Source organism: Protopterus annectens, chromosome 5.part0 (assembly GCF_019279795.1).
Source record: "Protopterus annectens isolate FY-2018-M chromosome 5.part0, PAN1.0, whole genome shotgun sequence".
Taxonomy (NCBI): Eukaryota; Metazoa; Chordata; order Ceratodontiformes; family Protopteridae; genus Protopterus; species Protopterus annectens.
In genome coordinates, this window is record NC_056735.1 from 1,754,911,506 (window position 1) to 1,754,928,126 (window position 16,621).

Genomic DNA, 16,621 nt, shown 5'->3' on the forward strand with positions numbered 1-16,621 from the left:
GCAGCAAGGGTCAGGGCCACATAGCCCCCTGCCAATGCCAAGGCCTGCACAGGCACAGAGTGACACAGAGGAGGAACAACTTGAGCCTGCCCCAGTAGGCAGAAGGAGGCATGCCCAGTATGCCCTGGCCCTGGCAAAGAGGCAACACATAGCACATACACTGACATGGGAGGGACCCAGGGAATAGCACCTCTCTCTGACTCTCACATACAGTAAAGGGGATGCCAACCATTACACTACCTGTGCCTAACCATGCATATGCAGTGCACTACGTGCATCCGACATAAACAGCCCTGCAGCACCACCCTCAATACTGGGACACCCACAATATAAGGGACTCACACATGCCGGTCAGGAGGGGGGGTCACATACCCAACAACAGTCACAGCCAGCAGGACAGGTGTAGATAAACACAAACAAATGCCTTACTATGGCCTCTGAATGAGGGGTATGGGTAACCCCCACCCAAGCCTACACGGACAGACTACAGCAGGCCAAGTAGTGGGTTGTCAGTGGTGATGGCTAGGAAGTCAGAAACTAATGTGTATGACAAAGCAAAAAAACACAAATGCACACTTAAGTTTGATACCAAACAAAACGGTCACACAATGAAGCCCAAGGGGTGCTCTCTTTATTCAACTTCCTTAATGCAACAAAATAAATACAGCATGAAAGCAATAACAATTAGCACCACAGTGAAGTTAATGTTCCCAAGCAAAAAATAAGCAAATAAATGAATCAAATAACAGATGAAGCTTAGGAACAACCCTATGCAGATAGATGTTGTCAGCATTCAAGGCATCTATTCAGACCAAGTGCAAAAGATGTTTCCAATTCAAAAATTTCAAGTTAGATACCACAAAGTCTTAATCAAGTCCACTCTACCTGTTATCTGTGCACAAATAAAAGAGAACCTGTTATCTGTGCACAAATAAAAGAGAACCTGTTATCTGTGCACAAATAAAAAAGTGGACTTGATTAAGACTTTGTGGTATCTAACTTGAATTTTTTGAATTGAAAACATTTTTGCACTTGGTCTGAATAGATGCCTTGAATGCTGACAACATCTATCTGCACAGGGCTGTTCCTAAGCTTCATCTGTTATTTGATTCACAAAATAAATACAGAGTTTTCGTTCTTAATCCCAAAGACTTCATCAGATATGTAAAACAAAGTGAGCAATCCTCTTTAAATACCCCTCCCTAATAAAATCATCCAATGAACACTTTATTTCAATAATTAAATCAATAATTAAATCAACTCAAAGGACTGAATAAAAATGTTTCATTTCTTATAAAAATTGCTCTAAAATCATTCTCAGAGATACTATTCTTATACTTGTACTATAATAAAACATAATACATCTGTAAATATAAATAAAACCACTTGTGATGTGTTTATAATTTTTGTTAAGCAAATATTTGGTTAAAAAGTACTGATAAACACATATAATGAGATGTAGTAAATAATAAATAGTAAAGAGTAGAAGACAAATGTAGGCTATTTTAATGTGCTGTAACCAGTTGGTAGATATTAGTGTCTTTATAGTGACATATTAGCATTATTTGTGGTTTCATTATAGTGTTTCAGGCTTCTGATAGGGAACCGCTGTAACACATCCTGTTCACCCCTCTGTTGGCTACCAAGACCTATAGTTTGGCTGATCTCAGTTTTAATACTGGTGCCAGGGAGAGATGGTCATTCAAACCTGAACCATTGTTGGCTTCCAATTTCAATTGCCAAAACAATTCTTGAAACTCTGGAGTGGTCTCCCAAGGCTCTCTTCGTGGGTCCACTTCTATTTTTTCTATAACATAAAAAACATATTTTGCTGATGGGCAGGTGGTATAATGTCTGAATAAGGCATTGGTCTCATCCTTTTTCTTAATATCATTCAGATGTTCATAAATGCACATTGTTTAACTTCCTGGTTGTCTTCCCTATATGGAATGGAACACAGATGTTACAAATAGCAATGTAGACCACCCCCATAGTGTCACAATTAGCAAACCCATTGGTTTTAAGTTCTGTTCCTCTTTTGGTTAAGACAACTGTTTCTCCTTGTAGAATTTGTGGGCACTGTGAACATCTCCCACATCTGTATGTTCCTTTTTTCCTCCTTCTTGGTTTTGTCCTTTTAGTTTCTAATATCTCTTTGATATTCTTCCCCTTCCAATAAGTGAATTTAAGGGGATCCAAAAAAATCTTCTCCGAATCTGAGTACCTACTGAACCTGTTCCAATTGTTGGTAACTATGTTTTTGATTTTCCCCGTATCTCCACTGTAATTTAGTACAAAGTTACTACTCCAATTAGTGTTGTTCTGTTGATGTTCATTCACTTCTTTCACCCAGCTGGAACTTGTTTCTCTTAGAATAGGGGCAAATGTCTTCCCTCTTTCCTGCCTAACCTCGACCATAATTTCCTCAATGAGTTTCAGGGGATATTCCCTTTCCAAAAATATTTTTTTCAATTTTTGACTTTCTTTTTCATAATCCCCGTCATCTGATGCCATTCTACAACTCCTTATGAATTGCCCCCTCACAATGCCCCTCTTTTGAGAGAAGGGGTGAGCACTCATAAAGAACAAATATGAATTGGAGAAAGTGCTTTTTCTAAATGCAGTGGATTTAAAATACCTAGAATCAGTGTTTTTTTTTCCAGAGTCACATCCAAATATTCCAACTTATCTCTAGAAATATGGTGTGTGAACTTCAAAAATTCAGTAGTGCCATTAATATACTTTATGAAGTTGTGCAACTCTTATTCTGGTCCTACCCAAAAAATAACAATGTCATCCAGGTACCTATGGTAATAATTCCAGTACTTTGAGTAGTCAGAATGGAAAATATATTTCTCTTCCCAAGTGGAAAACATCAGGTTTGCATACATGGGACCACAACTTGCTCCCATTGCCACCCCACTGATCTGTTTAAACAATTCCCCCTTGAAGAAGAAGTTATTCCTTAGCACAAGGTCTATTAAATCTATAAGTAGGCATATGTGATCGTTATCTATATCCCCTTTAAACCTTAGTGCTTTCTCATACCATTCTAGACCAATGGTGTGGGGTATTACATTAAACAAATCCTGTATATCCAATGTAACAAATAGGAGTTCTTCAGCATACAGACTATGGTTGATGCTCCTTAAGAAATCCCATGAGTCTTTTAATATACCTGTTCTCTCTGTCCATATATTATTTAGTTGGTTGTCTAGAAATTTAGCCAAGGGATAGGTTTTAGATCCTGTAGCAGCCACAATGGGTCTAAGTGGTGGGTCGTCACAGTTTTTATGAACTTTTGAGTCCGAAAATGGATGGTACTTTAGGCTTATCTATATATAAGAAATTGTATTTGTCAAGGTTTATATCCCCTTCTTCCAGTAGTTCTTTCAACGTGAAATCTATTCTTCGATGGGTCACATTAATCTAATTTCTTGAAACTCTTGAATATCTATTAATGTCATTAAGCATGTCTAACATCTTGGCAGAATATAAGATGCTGTCCATAATAACCACTCCCCCACCCTTATCGCGCTTCATAACCCTAATATATTGGTTGTCTCTAAGGGAAGTGAGTAGTGTGTATTCTTCCTTCGTAAGATTAAACTGATGCCTACAATTCCTGCAACTATCCCTAAGTTCCTTCTCCACCTGTGTTTCGAAATTCTTTAATTGTGGGTGGAGAGGTGGATTATATGTACTTTTCATTTTATTCTGCATGTTAACTTGCTTAGTTCCTTCTTTTTGATAGCCAAACATTAATTCAAGGGTTCTTTTTTTACGTAAAAACAACTTTATATTGTTAAAAGTCCAGGAAATATCCTCAGTAGAGGTGGGAATAAATTTTAAACCCCTACAAAAAAGATTTATTCTGTTGCATTAAGGAAGTTGAATAAAGAGAGCACACCTCAGGCTTCATTGTGTGGCCGTTTTGTTTGGTATCATTCTTAAGTGTGCATTTGAGTTTTTTGGTTTGCGGTACTACTGTTTGGCACACTTTTCTGTTGTTGTTTTATAAACTAATGTGTATGCAATCAAAAGATAAGAATGGTAGTACACTGGTATGGCTTAACCAGCATGATAGGTAAGACTATTGACTGAAATGGGCAACAGGACATACTAGTACAGTCCTAGCAAATGTGTACAACTGTCAGGTGTGCCCCCCCACCCCACATAGAAATATAGTAACAATCAGGTGCGCTCCCTTCCCCCAATCCTGTGTAAAAACATAGAAATAGTCAGGTGTTCCCCCGCTATGCAGACATGTTGCAACAGTCAATGCCAAATGATCAGTGTATACCCTGCAGGCACAGCATGCTACCTGTCACTGTAAACACAAAGGTCAGCTGTGCAGTACAAACCAACGGACAAGATCCACACATGCAAATCAAACAGCCTTACTGGGCATGCTCACACACTTAGAGAAATGAAGGCAATGTCAGTCATCAACATACAGAAAGGTCATACTGGGCATGCTCACACACTTAAACATATGAAGGCCATGTGCAAACACCAGTGGACCAGACACATCCAGCGGTTGTAATTGTTAGTGCAGACACATGTCAGTATGCACCACTCATGCCTTGCACACACAGTGGATAGGAATACAGACATATATGTAAGGACAACACACCATAATAAGCCAAAGGTAGATGGATATAGATGCATGGAAGGGGGTGACCATGACAAGGAGCCATCCACACCTGTCCCACCCAGCACACAGCCAAAGGTCCCCAAACACAACAGGTGCAGATGTCACACACTGCAGTTGCTAGCAACCAGTACCTGTCAGCATCACAGACTGTGTGGTCCACGTGCCAGCTGTGCAACATGGCTGTACAAGGACATAGTCAGCTAGTTGCCCTATACACGTACCTGTGACATATGACGCCATGTGTGGCCACTTGTGGCGTGTTACCCCTACATGAATGGTGTATGGGCCATGCACACACTGGCCACCCCATAGCAGTACCCTGACAAGCCTGCTGAGGTTATCCAATGTGAAATACACCTTTGGGAGAGTAGTAGGCCAGTAATCTCTGTGGCGTGTCCCATAACTACGTACTGCTGTAGTGTGATAGACTAATTAAGTAGGAGTTCTAACCCCAGACATGGCAACTGTGTGTGTGAATGTGTATCTGTCTCTCACTGACTGTGTAGAGAACAATGCCTTTTAGGCTACTCACACCCTTTACTATTCACATACCCACCGTTGGCAAGGCTGCTGATGTCACCCTCCTAAAAATACTCCCCTGGGAAAGCTGTAGCCCACTAATCTCTGTAGCGCATGCTGTAGTGTAATAATGTAGTTAGGTAGGAGGTCAAACCCCAGACGTGGCAACTGTGCGTGTCTGAGTATGTGTGCATGTCTGTCTGTCACTGACTGTAGAGAGCAATGCTTTTTAGACTACTCACACCTCTTACAAGTCAAATACCCACCTTTGGCAAGGCTGCTAATGTCACGCACCTTGAAATACACCTCTGGGACAATTGTAGCCTAGTAAACTCTGTAGCACATCCTGTAACATTGTATGGCCATAGTATGATTAAGGAGTAAGTTGGGAGTTCTAACCCCTGACCTACCAACTGTGGGTGCATGTCTGACTGTTTAGAGCGCAATGCTTTTAGGGTACTCACACCCCTTACATTTCACATACCCAACTTTGGCAAGGCCGCTGATGTCACCCACCTAGAACTACACCCCTGGGAAAGCTATAACCCACTAAACTCTATATACATCCCATAACTGCATACTGCTCTAGTATGATAAGCTAGCTAGGTAGGAGTTCCAACCCCAAACCTAGCAACTGAGTGTGTGAGTGGGTGCCTGTGTTTGTGTGCATGTCTGACTGTATAGAGAGCAATGCTTTTTAGGCTACTCACACCCCTTACAAGTCAAATACCTACCTTTGGCAAGGTTGCTGATGTCATGCACCTTGATATGCACCTCTGGGACAATTGTAGCTCAGTAATCTCTATAGCATGTCCTGTAACTTCATATGGTCATAGTATGATTAAGGAGTTAGTTGGGAGTTCTAACCACTGACTGTGTGTGTATGCATGTATGTCTGACTATGTACAGAGCAATGCTTTTAGAGTACTCACACCCTTTACATTTCACATACCCAACTTTGGCAAGGCTGCTGATGTCACCCACCTAGAAATACATCCCTGGGAAGGCTGCAGCCCAGTAAACCTTGTAGTGCATCCCGTAACTGCATACTGCTGTTGTGTGATAAACTAATGAGGTAGGAGTTTCACCCCCAAACCTGGCAGCTGTGTGTGTGTGTGTGTCTGTGTTTGTGTGCATGTCTGACTATGTAGAGAGCAATGCGTTTTAGGCTATGCACACGCCTTACAAGTCAAATACCCACCTTTGGCAAGGCCTGCTGATGTCACACATCTTGAAATACACCTCTGGGACAACTGCAGCCTAGTAATCTCCATAGCAATCTCCTTAACATTGTATGGCTATAGTGTGATTAAGGAGCTAGTTGGGATAAACTAGTTAGGTAGGAGTATCACCCCCCTAACCTGGCAACTGCGTGTGTGTGTCTGTGTTTGTGTGCATGTCGGACTGTGTAGAGAGCAATGCCTTTTTAGGCTATTCACACCCCTTACAAGTCAAATACCCACCTTTGGCAAGGCTGCTGATGTCACACACCTTGAAATACACCTCTGGGACACTTGCAGCTTAGTAATCTCCACAGCACATCTTGTAACATTGTATGGTCATAGTGTGATTCAGGAGTTAGTTGGGAGTTCTCATCCCCAACCTGACAACTGTGTGTGTATGCGTGCATGTTTGACTGTGGAGTGAGCAATGCTTATAGGGTACTTACACCCCTTACATTTCACATACCCAACTTTGGCAAGGTTGCTGATATCATCCACCTAGAAATACACCCCTGGGAAGGCTGCAGCCCAGTAAACTCTGTAGTGCATCCTGTAATTGCATACCACTGTGGTATGATAAACTAGTTAGGTAGGCATTCCAACCCCAAACCTGGCAACTGCGTGTGTGAGTGTGTGTCTGTGTTTGTGTGCATGTCTGACTGTGTTGAGATCAATGCTATTTAGGCTACTAAAACCACTTACAAGTCAAATACCCACCTTTGGCAAGGCTGCTGATGTCATGCATCTTGAAATACACCTCTGGGAAAATCACAGCCCAGTAATCTCTATAGCACATCCTGTAACATCATATGGCCATAGTGTAATTAAGGAGTTAGTTGGGAGTTCTAACCCCTGACCTGTTAACTGTGTGTGTATGCATGCATGTCTAACTGAGAAGAGAGTAATGCTTTTAGGGTACTCACATTTCACATACCCACCTTTGGCATGGTTGCCGATGTCAAGCACCTAGAAATACACTCTGGGAAAGTTGTAAACCAGTAATCACTGTAGCATGTCCTGTAAATGCATACTGCTATACTGTGAATTAGAGGTGGGGTAGAGTTCCATCCCCACACATGGCAGTTCTGGATGTATTATGTGTGTCACTGTATGTGTAGAGAGCAATACATCCTAGGCTAGGCTCTCAAAGTCATTTCAAATGCCCTGCTTTGGCAATCCTACTGATGTCAGTCATTGTGAAATAAACTTTTGGGCAAGTACTACTCCAGTACCAACCATGGTGTGCAGTATAACTGCGTAGTGCTGTAGTGTAATACTCTAGTTAGGTAGGGGTTCTACTCCCAAACATGACATGTGTGTGTGAGTGTATGCTTGTAACCCATATCCTGTGTAAAGGTGGTTGTAGCCAATGTGGGACAGGTTTTGCATATTTCTTATATGGTGGCCATACTATATATAGCACAATGTCCACTGTTCAGGGATAACACATGTGATATGGCTGAGAGGCCAGGGTGCAGAGCCATACCTAGACATGTGACATCAAGGCCAGGCAGTCACAGTTAGCAACCCCAGTATTACCCAGAGCACACTCTCACCCACCCCATGTGTCACACGCACACACACACACACACACACACACATGCCTAGGTAACAGCCAATATGTGGGTAGTACACTGCATATTGGCCACTGATAGTAACTATGGAGTGACAGTGGTGGGCCACAGAGGGAATGACACCCACTCCATCTGTCCAATATGCACATACATGCAGACAGTGCACCTTCCCCATGTTCCCCAATGGACACCTGCACCACCTGTGGTGCCATCACATGTAACCCACAATGGACATATCATGCCTGGCAACATGCTTGTATGGACAGATGCACTGACACCAAGGAATGCTGATAGCATGCACTCCATGTAGGTGCAGGGTAAAGCTGATAGCCATTACCAACTCCTGCCACAGGTGGGTAGGACTGGCACATCTGATAATAATCTGTGTTCACAACATGGGCCGGACACCCCAGGTACAGTTCCACATGTCACTGTACATGCATGTGGGAGGTGTGCACATCCCAGATGCCGTTCATGTCATGGATGAAGGAACACAGATGCACAGCTTTTCCTGCACACAGTAGTCACCCAGGTGACCAGATGGTGATACAATACCCACCTGTGTGGGCAAGTGCAGACACTACATCCCTGAGCCACAATGCAGACCATTGTCATGTGGTCGGATGCCAAGGTACACCCATTGCCTAGCCTTGGACAGCCATCTGGTGCAGTCGAACACCACACACCTGTGCAGACATGCACCCATGCATGTCAGTACTGGCACCCTGTGTGTTTGTGTGTGTGTTGAATGCTGCAGATGTTCACATCCACACTCCCTACAACCCCCATGGGCATACTGCAGCATGCTGTCTGATGTCAGACACCTTCCCATACCCTTCACCCATACAGCCCCTGTATGACCTGTGTGGTGCATGGGATACCTGCACAGTTATGTGATGTGGCAATCCCATAACCGATGAATTGTACACCTGACCCTGCCACGTGTGTCACTGTGTGTGTGCCCTTGTGAGAGTGTGGCTGTGTTGACACTGGCACCTGTTCATGCCGATAGGCATGTGTATGTCACCTACCATACAGCTACTGTATCCCTGTTGCAGATGTCACTCACCATCACATATATGTTCTGTGTGCTCCACAACATGTGGTGCATCCAATAATTGCAGCGAACTGTGCTAGCACTACATAGTTGTCAAGGGTTTGATACCCTGTGCTGCTATGTGTGTGACACCAACATGCTTCAGTTTTACTCTTCCACCCCTCCCTGACACGTATTTGCTTCTGTCTGCATCCTCCTCCCCCTCTCAGGTGGACATGGAGACCTACACCTGCTTTACTTAGGCAGCAGCATGTGTAATGTAAGTAATGCTCATGATCAGCTGATGGCCTCTGCATGAATCGCAGCCCTCCCCTAGCTGATTGCATGTGAAACAGCTGTGGTAGCATTTCCATAGCCCATATGGAAACACACTCCAATACCTAGGAACATCATGGTGGTGTTGAGCAGGAACTAGATATGTCATGTGACAAACAGAATCTCAGATGGATTGCGGTGTACCTCTAACAACATACACTGTGGAAACAGTGCAACAAACAGGAGGTAGATGTGCCTGACCTGATTACAGACTGTAAGTGCCGCTATACTGCATTTGGAGTAATTTTGGTTTAACAGTGTTTGTGTGGATATGGCTGTTGTACACGTCTCAATACCTGCCATGTCAGTTCCATGTTTATGGGGAATCTCCATCTGCAGGGTCATCTGCACCCTGGGCAGTGTTGTGTCCATGGTTGCATGTGTCACCCATGGAGTATCTAGCTGTCGACTGCTGAAGGTAGTGTGAGGATTGTGGTCAGTAGATGGAGAAAGCTGTGATATTCAAAGACATATCCCTCAAAGGACATATGTAGCAACAACCCTGCAACAACAGTAAATGCATGTGGTTATCACAGCAACATGTCAATATTGGCCCTGTGTATGTGCTCCCAGCCACACCTCTGTCAATCTTTGTACATATATCATGCATGAAGTGGTGCATACATGCTGTACACCATACTTTGTGGCATCATATCTGAGAAGAATCCACTGATATATCCAACTGCTACACATTATGTACAGTAGGGGTTATATTACATGACATTACCTGCACATTCTGTGGATGTTCGTACAGTACTGAGGTCTGTGTACCTATGGTGAATGTTGACACTGTGTGTAGAGTTGATATGTACCTTAGCCTGTGTACAGACTGTGCTACATGACATTGTTCTAATTCCCCTACTATCAGATGTTACATGCTGCTCCACTGTATGATACTGTAGTGGTGTACATGTTTGTAGGGCCATAAAGACACATGTCCCATACCACAGACAGCCACCAGAGCAAACTGTGTAGCAGGCCGGTATATGTAGGGTCAGTCTGTGAGTGGCACATATGAGGATGGTGTAGAACACATAGTCCATATACTGACATACCATATGTGGCTGTGGCTGTCTTCATATTGGTTGTGGATATGCACTGTCTCACAGGTGTATCTTAACCTGTGTTGTGACATGCCTGTTGAGCCTGCTTTATATGCAGGTACATGTGCATTCCACTTGGGAGATGTGGGTCAGTGTTGAGCCAGTCTTCCTGCAGCCTGCACGGTGCATTGTGACATGCCTAGCAGCTGAGTGTACCTACCCAGTGGGATGTCATGTGCAGATACTAGCCAGATGTCCCACTGTTGGCCCTCCCCTAACAGTCATGTATGTCAGACAGAGCAGTGGGATGCAGTGCAGATGTATGTCAATACCTATTGTGTAGTATGTGGCCATGGCACCCCTGTACCAGCATTCATACCGTTACAGGCCAGGTAGGGGTGTGTGAATGCATGACCTATGGTGGACATCATATACCGGTCATTATGTGTTATACCCATCTACATGGCCACCCACATCCATATTGTCAGGCATGATACACATGTGTAGCACTAAGGGCTTATGTGTATACCTCTGGATTGTACAGACTGTGTCAGACCCTCCACATATATTGGCTAATATCTCTACTGCAGTCCACAGTGGCATTATCTGCTAGCAGCGGTACTGTACACTGATGTCCTTTGGATGTCTTTCAGTAACCAATGGCACACATGTTATAAGCAGATGTGAACTCCCACACACACCATGTCTGTGAAGACAATCCCAGTGACAGTAGCAATAGTCTACTAGTATACCTGCTATACACACCTGACATCCCCTGCAACTACGACATAGGGAACATACGGGCTGGGGTTGGCCTTCACTTCATGTCTAGGACATATGGTGGGAATATTTGTACATATACCTATCTAGATAGCCAGATATACATGATTACACATGTGTACTATACCCAATTAACACTGGCTTGGCAACCACCTACTATAGATTCCCACATCATGTGTGCGTGGTCCCATTATGTCTCCTGTGTGATGGGCATCCATCCTGTATGTGGGCAGCAGTGCTACTGACAGCATGTAGCAATACCCCTTAAAGGAGAACCAGCACACTCATCACAGCCACGTATTTGTAGGAGGATCAGGAAGTACAGACAGACTGCAAGAAGAGTTGTGTTATGCTTTGTACAGTTCTGGTGTTACAGGGTGTGGGGGTACATGCTAGTTTACCATGGAATGCAGTCTGCCTGGATAGCACACAACTGTGGGCCTATGCTCATGCCAGCCAGAGCTGTGCCTATCATGTCTTGTCTGTCCACCACACAGGTCTTGTGTCAGATAATACACTGGCAGTGTGTGTGTTGCGTATTACCAGTACATGGCTACATCCATGACCATCTCTACCATCAATTCCCTGACTAAGGGTATGTTACAGACTATCCTGTAACACCTGCACCTTGTGTAGTGTATGGCAACAGTTGTCCACATATGTGCCTTTATTCCAGCCTCTGTCCATCACCTACATACCAAGCTTTGCACATATGTCATGATGTCGGTGGTTGATCCATAGTGGGCTGTGAGTATAATACACTACCATGTCTGCCATCAGTCCACTGCCATTGTAACCCCCACACATATGTTGGAGCTGGGGCCATATATGTGTGGGCGCCACCTACACAATACATGTATGCCCTCATGCACTGCAGAGCCCAGTGTATGTAACAGTGGTATATGGCCCTGTATTATTGAGTCTAGGGGGAGCACCAGAAATTACCTAGGCTACTACAAAATGTGGAGGTATCAGGGCTGAGCTGCCTTAAGGTATCTGGATGTACAGTACCATATACTTCACCTATATACACACTACTGACATGGATCTGGGTAATGCAGGACTACTGCCATACAAACTGTTCTGTTTGTTGGTGTGTTCGTTATGGTGTCAGTTATGCCATGTTATGTAGCAGTTACAACTCATGTGGTCATATGACGTCTATACCACCTACTGTGTTTGTACAGTGTGTAGATAGAGGCTGCTGAACTACACACCTGGATTACATTCTGTTGATTGTTAGGTATCCTGTGGCCCAGTGTGTCTTTCCTATTGTACAATGTGAATGGCTTGGCCTGGACAGCAACAACTGTGAACCTTTCTAGACTACTGTATGACTGTAACTGGTCCACTGTAGCATCACTCCGTTTATATAGTTGTCAGTGTCTGAACAGCTATATGGCATGGCATGTAGAACTGTAATAGTACACGATTAAAGATTTCTGTGTCTGCAAACCTGTGGGTGTTGTTTTACCTATGACATCTTTGTGGGTATATGTTACAGGCAACGATTGTCATTTGTATGGGTGGCACATACAGTGTCCAGTCATTCAGGGGTCAACTGTAGGCATAGTGGCTGTTCCATATTGTGTGCACCTTCCACTTATGTATCTTACTGTACATATAACTGCGTGTGTATGTGCAGTCACATGTATATGTACACACATATATATATATATATATATATATATATATATATATATGTATATATATATATATATATATATATATATATATATATATATATATATATATATATATATATATATATATATATATATATTTATAAATATGTATACCTGTATCTGCATATCTGTGTCTGTCTATCTGTAGCCTGGCAATGTTGATGGCTTCCACATAATACATTATCCATGGGGGCCAGACTGTACTGCATGATATGTTACCAATACCAGCCTGACATCATACAGGTGGAATGTAGTACAGGTAACATCATGTGCCCATGCTGTCACTGGCCCTGGTTATGGGATCTCCAACACTTGGTAGTGTATTGCAGGGTGGACATGTTTGGCTGGGGGGATGCCTATTTGTACAACTTGTATAGTGTGTGGTGCCTCCTAACCCCATTAATGTAACATGTAGCCTGTTACATTTCTCTCCCTAACAGCTACATGCGCCTTGCAGTACCAGCACAACAGTGTTGTACCAATGGGTTGGTAGGCATGGGAATCTCATTGAGGTCTACCACGTGTGTGTATATGTGCATGTGTGTATATCTTTGGGGTACACCATTCTGAGTCCACATACTCCTATTACAATACACATTGCCACACAGTAGTACGGCTATTGTTGTTGTTAGCCATAGGTGTGGCAATGCAATGCAACACCCTACTATACCTGTGGCATGTGCATCACATGAATATCCCTGTGGTACCACTGCTGTGATATGCAATGGGTTGTTTTGGTGTCATGGCTAATGTGTGATAGTGGGTATGTCAGGGTATCAAGATGGGTTCCAGTGTGTACAATATCCATTGGGGATGTGGGTGCTGTGTACACTGTTTTTACACCATGGTACACCTGGTATATGGCCCACATACCACTCTCAGGTGGCCAATGTCACCATCACCCATAGAAGTAACAGATAGGATACAGCCCAGTTACAAATGTGCTGTGTGCAGCCTACCTGTAACACATTGGACACATGGACTAGTTCATTAGCAACTATACAACCAGGTCTCTAAGATGTGTGTCTACCTTTTATGTGTCAGTCAATGTGTATATGATGGTATGACACACTATGTATTCTCCATATACAAACATTACATCCCCCATTACCATATTGTATGTGTCTGTAGATGGTCTGCATGTAACACGTGACCTGGTACACACCTCAGCCTACAGATGGTGTCATGTGTGCAATGACAGCCACACAGTTCACTAGCACTATATACCTGGACAGGGGTCTAGACACAGTGTTGCCAAGTAAGGATGTGTGTTTATATCGATGGGTTGACATAAAGGTGCAGATTATACCTGTACCAGCAGGCCACCGGTCAAGTTTGCATGGCCAATAACTGTTATACATACCTGTGGCATGTGTGCAAATGTACACCACATATATCACAGCCATGGTGTCACCACACTAACATATCCTTGTGGAACATGACTGCAGATCATCCTTCTGCTGACACATTTATGCCTACAGCACAAATGGATGAGAGTATGCGGATAACAATTGGTGTTACCAACAGCTAAGATGCATCATAGCTGCATGGCTACACTACCTGACATGTATGCAGTACACAGTACCCCTGACTACATTCTACACTGCAGTACATTGTGACACTCTATCACAGTTACCGTGTGCATCAGAACCATGTTAGCCTGTCCCTGCATCGATGTTATGGATGACAGGGATGTGGCACAGGTACCATCATATGCACAGGGTGTGTGAAAGTCATCTTAGCTGCATGGCTACACTACCTGACACTATGCACAGGGTGTGTTGCTGGTGTACTAGAGGCCGAGGGTGATCCAAACATGTGTCACCATGTGTGTGGGTGAGGGGTTTGGTTTATTGATTGGGGTGTGGTGATGTGGTGTGTGTCGGTATGGGGTTGCCCTAGGTGTGGTTGCATAGTGTGTGAGTATGCATATACACAGTTCCACCATGTGGCTGCCCAGTACAGGTGATGTTGGACAGCTGCAGACCATACCTGGCAGGGTGTGCAGTTCACTGCCTCCTGCCATGGACACAATGACTGGGCCTACCAGGGGTTTCATGGGCACGTGCAGGTAACAGACCTTGAGGTGCTACTCTCCCCTGATGATGACATACGTCTGCTGGAACCATGCACGAGACCTGCTGTGGTGTGGTGTGGACAGCAGCCCCAGTGGTGTGCTGGGGCTGGTACTGCCACTATGGGAGCAGCTGGTCATCCTGGCATGTCCACGTTGACCGCCAGCTGCTGGTGCCTCTGGCCTATGTCCACGTGACCATCACACCACTCCCACCACATGTTCTAGCACAGATATACCATGGTTGAGGAGACCAACCATCTCACCCCACCATCTATCCATGACCTCAGTATATTCACAGAAGGCACCAGCGAGTTCATGGAGGTTGCCACTTACAGCTGTGAAAGCAGACCTCTGCAGCCTCAAACCCTGTCTGGTGTGCATTTCCATACATGCCTGTGCCTCCATTATGGCCTGAAACATGCTCTTGGTGGTACCAATTCTGGCACCTCTGCCAGGGGCATGATGACCTGTGGTCCTCCCATGAGCACCACAGTACATCTGCTGATGTGGTGGCCTTCCAGACATCTGGCTATGCCGACTGTGACCTGACACGGTTAGCATGGATACCAAACTTTCCTGGTCATTGCCACCAAGCACCAACTGTCCTTCTGCTATGGCCACATATGATGGGGTTTGTAATGGCACTGCAACGGTGTGTGGGCTTGGGGTGGCTAGGAGGGTGATGACAACTGCTGGTGCAGCATCTGACAACCCCACCTGTGCCTTACCTGTACCATCATCATCATCGGTATCTGTAGGGACACCTACCTCAGTTTGTATGCAGGAGGGACCCTGACCCACCTCACCACATGTAGGGGGAAACAAATATACATATTAAGGCCTGTACAGCATTGCATAACAGTACACACACTCACACACACTCACACTGACAGCCATCTTACTAACTAATTTTCCCTGGGTTTACAGACAGTCCCACAGTCAGTTACATATGTTCCCCATCCTGCAGGGCACTTGCTAATATACACACATCACTACTGCCCATTAATATATCATTCCTCTCCATACCTACAAATGTGGTTACAACACCTGTCCTGTTACTCCATCGCCTCCTTGACTTGGGTGGAGTAGGTTGTACACACACACACACACACACACACACACACACACACACACACACACACACACACACACACACACGTACACACATCAGTGGCCTCACTGCTGTCACCCTGTATTAACCTGTGTATGGGCAGTAATGGTGTATGAGACCCCTATATTGTTGGGGCTGCTACATTCACTACATATGTCACACACCAGAGCCTCATACTACAGTCTTGCTCAGTTCATGCCACATCTGCTGCACAAGTGACCCATCATGCGGACAACAGTATTACCTGGATACACTCACTGATGTGCTGTGGGAATTCCCCATTGCATTTGTAGTGCTGCATATGTGGGTAGCCAGTTACCTATCTGCTGCTGGCAATATGATGTGTATACCTGGTATGTACTTCACCTCCCAATGCATGCTCCACACTATAAACCTTGTAATGCTATCAGCTGTCCTGTGTTCACATACCTGACAGGTTGTCCTGGTGTCCCATGGTTCTCTCCATGTACAGCAGAATCCCAAGGGGAAGTACTGCCATGTGGTCAATCCCACTATCGCCTGTGCATACATGGACACACACACACCACACACACACACACACACACACACACACACACAC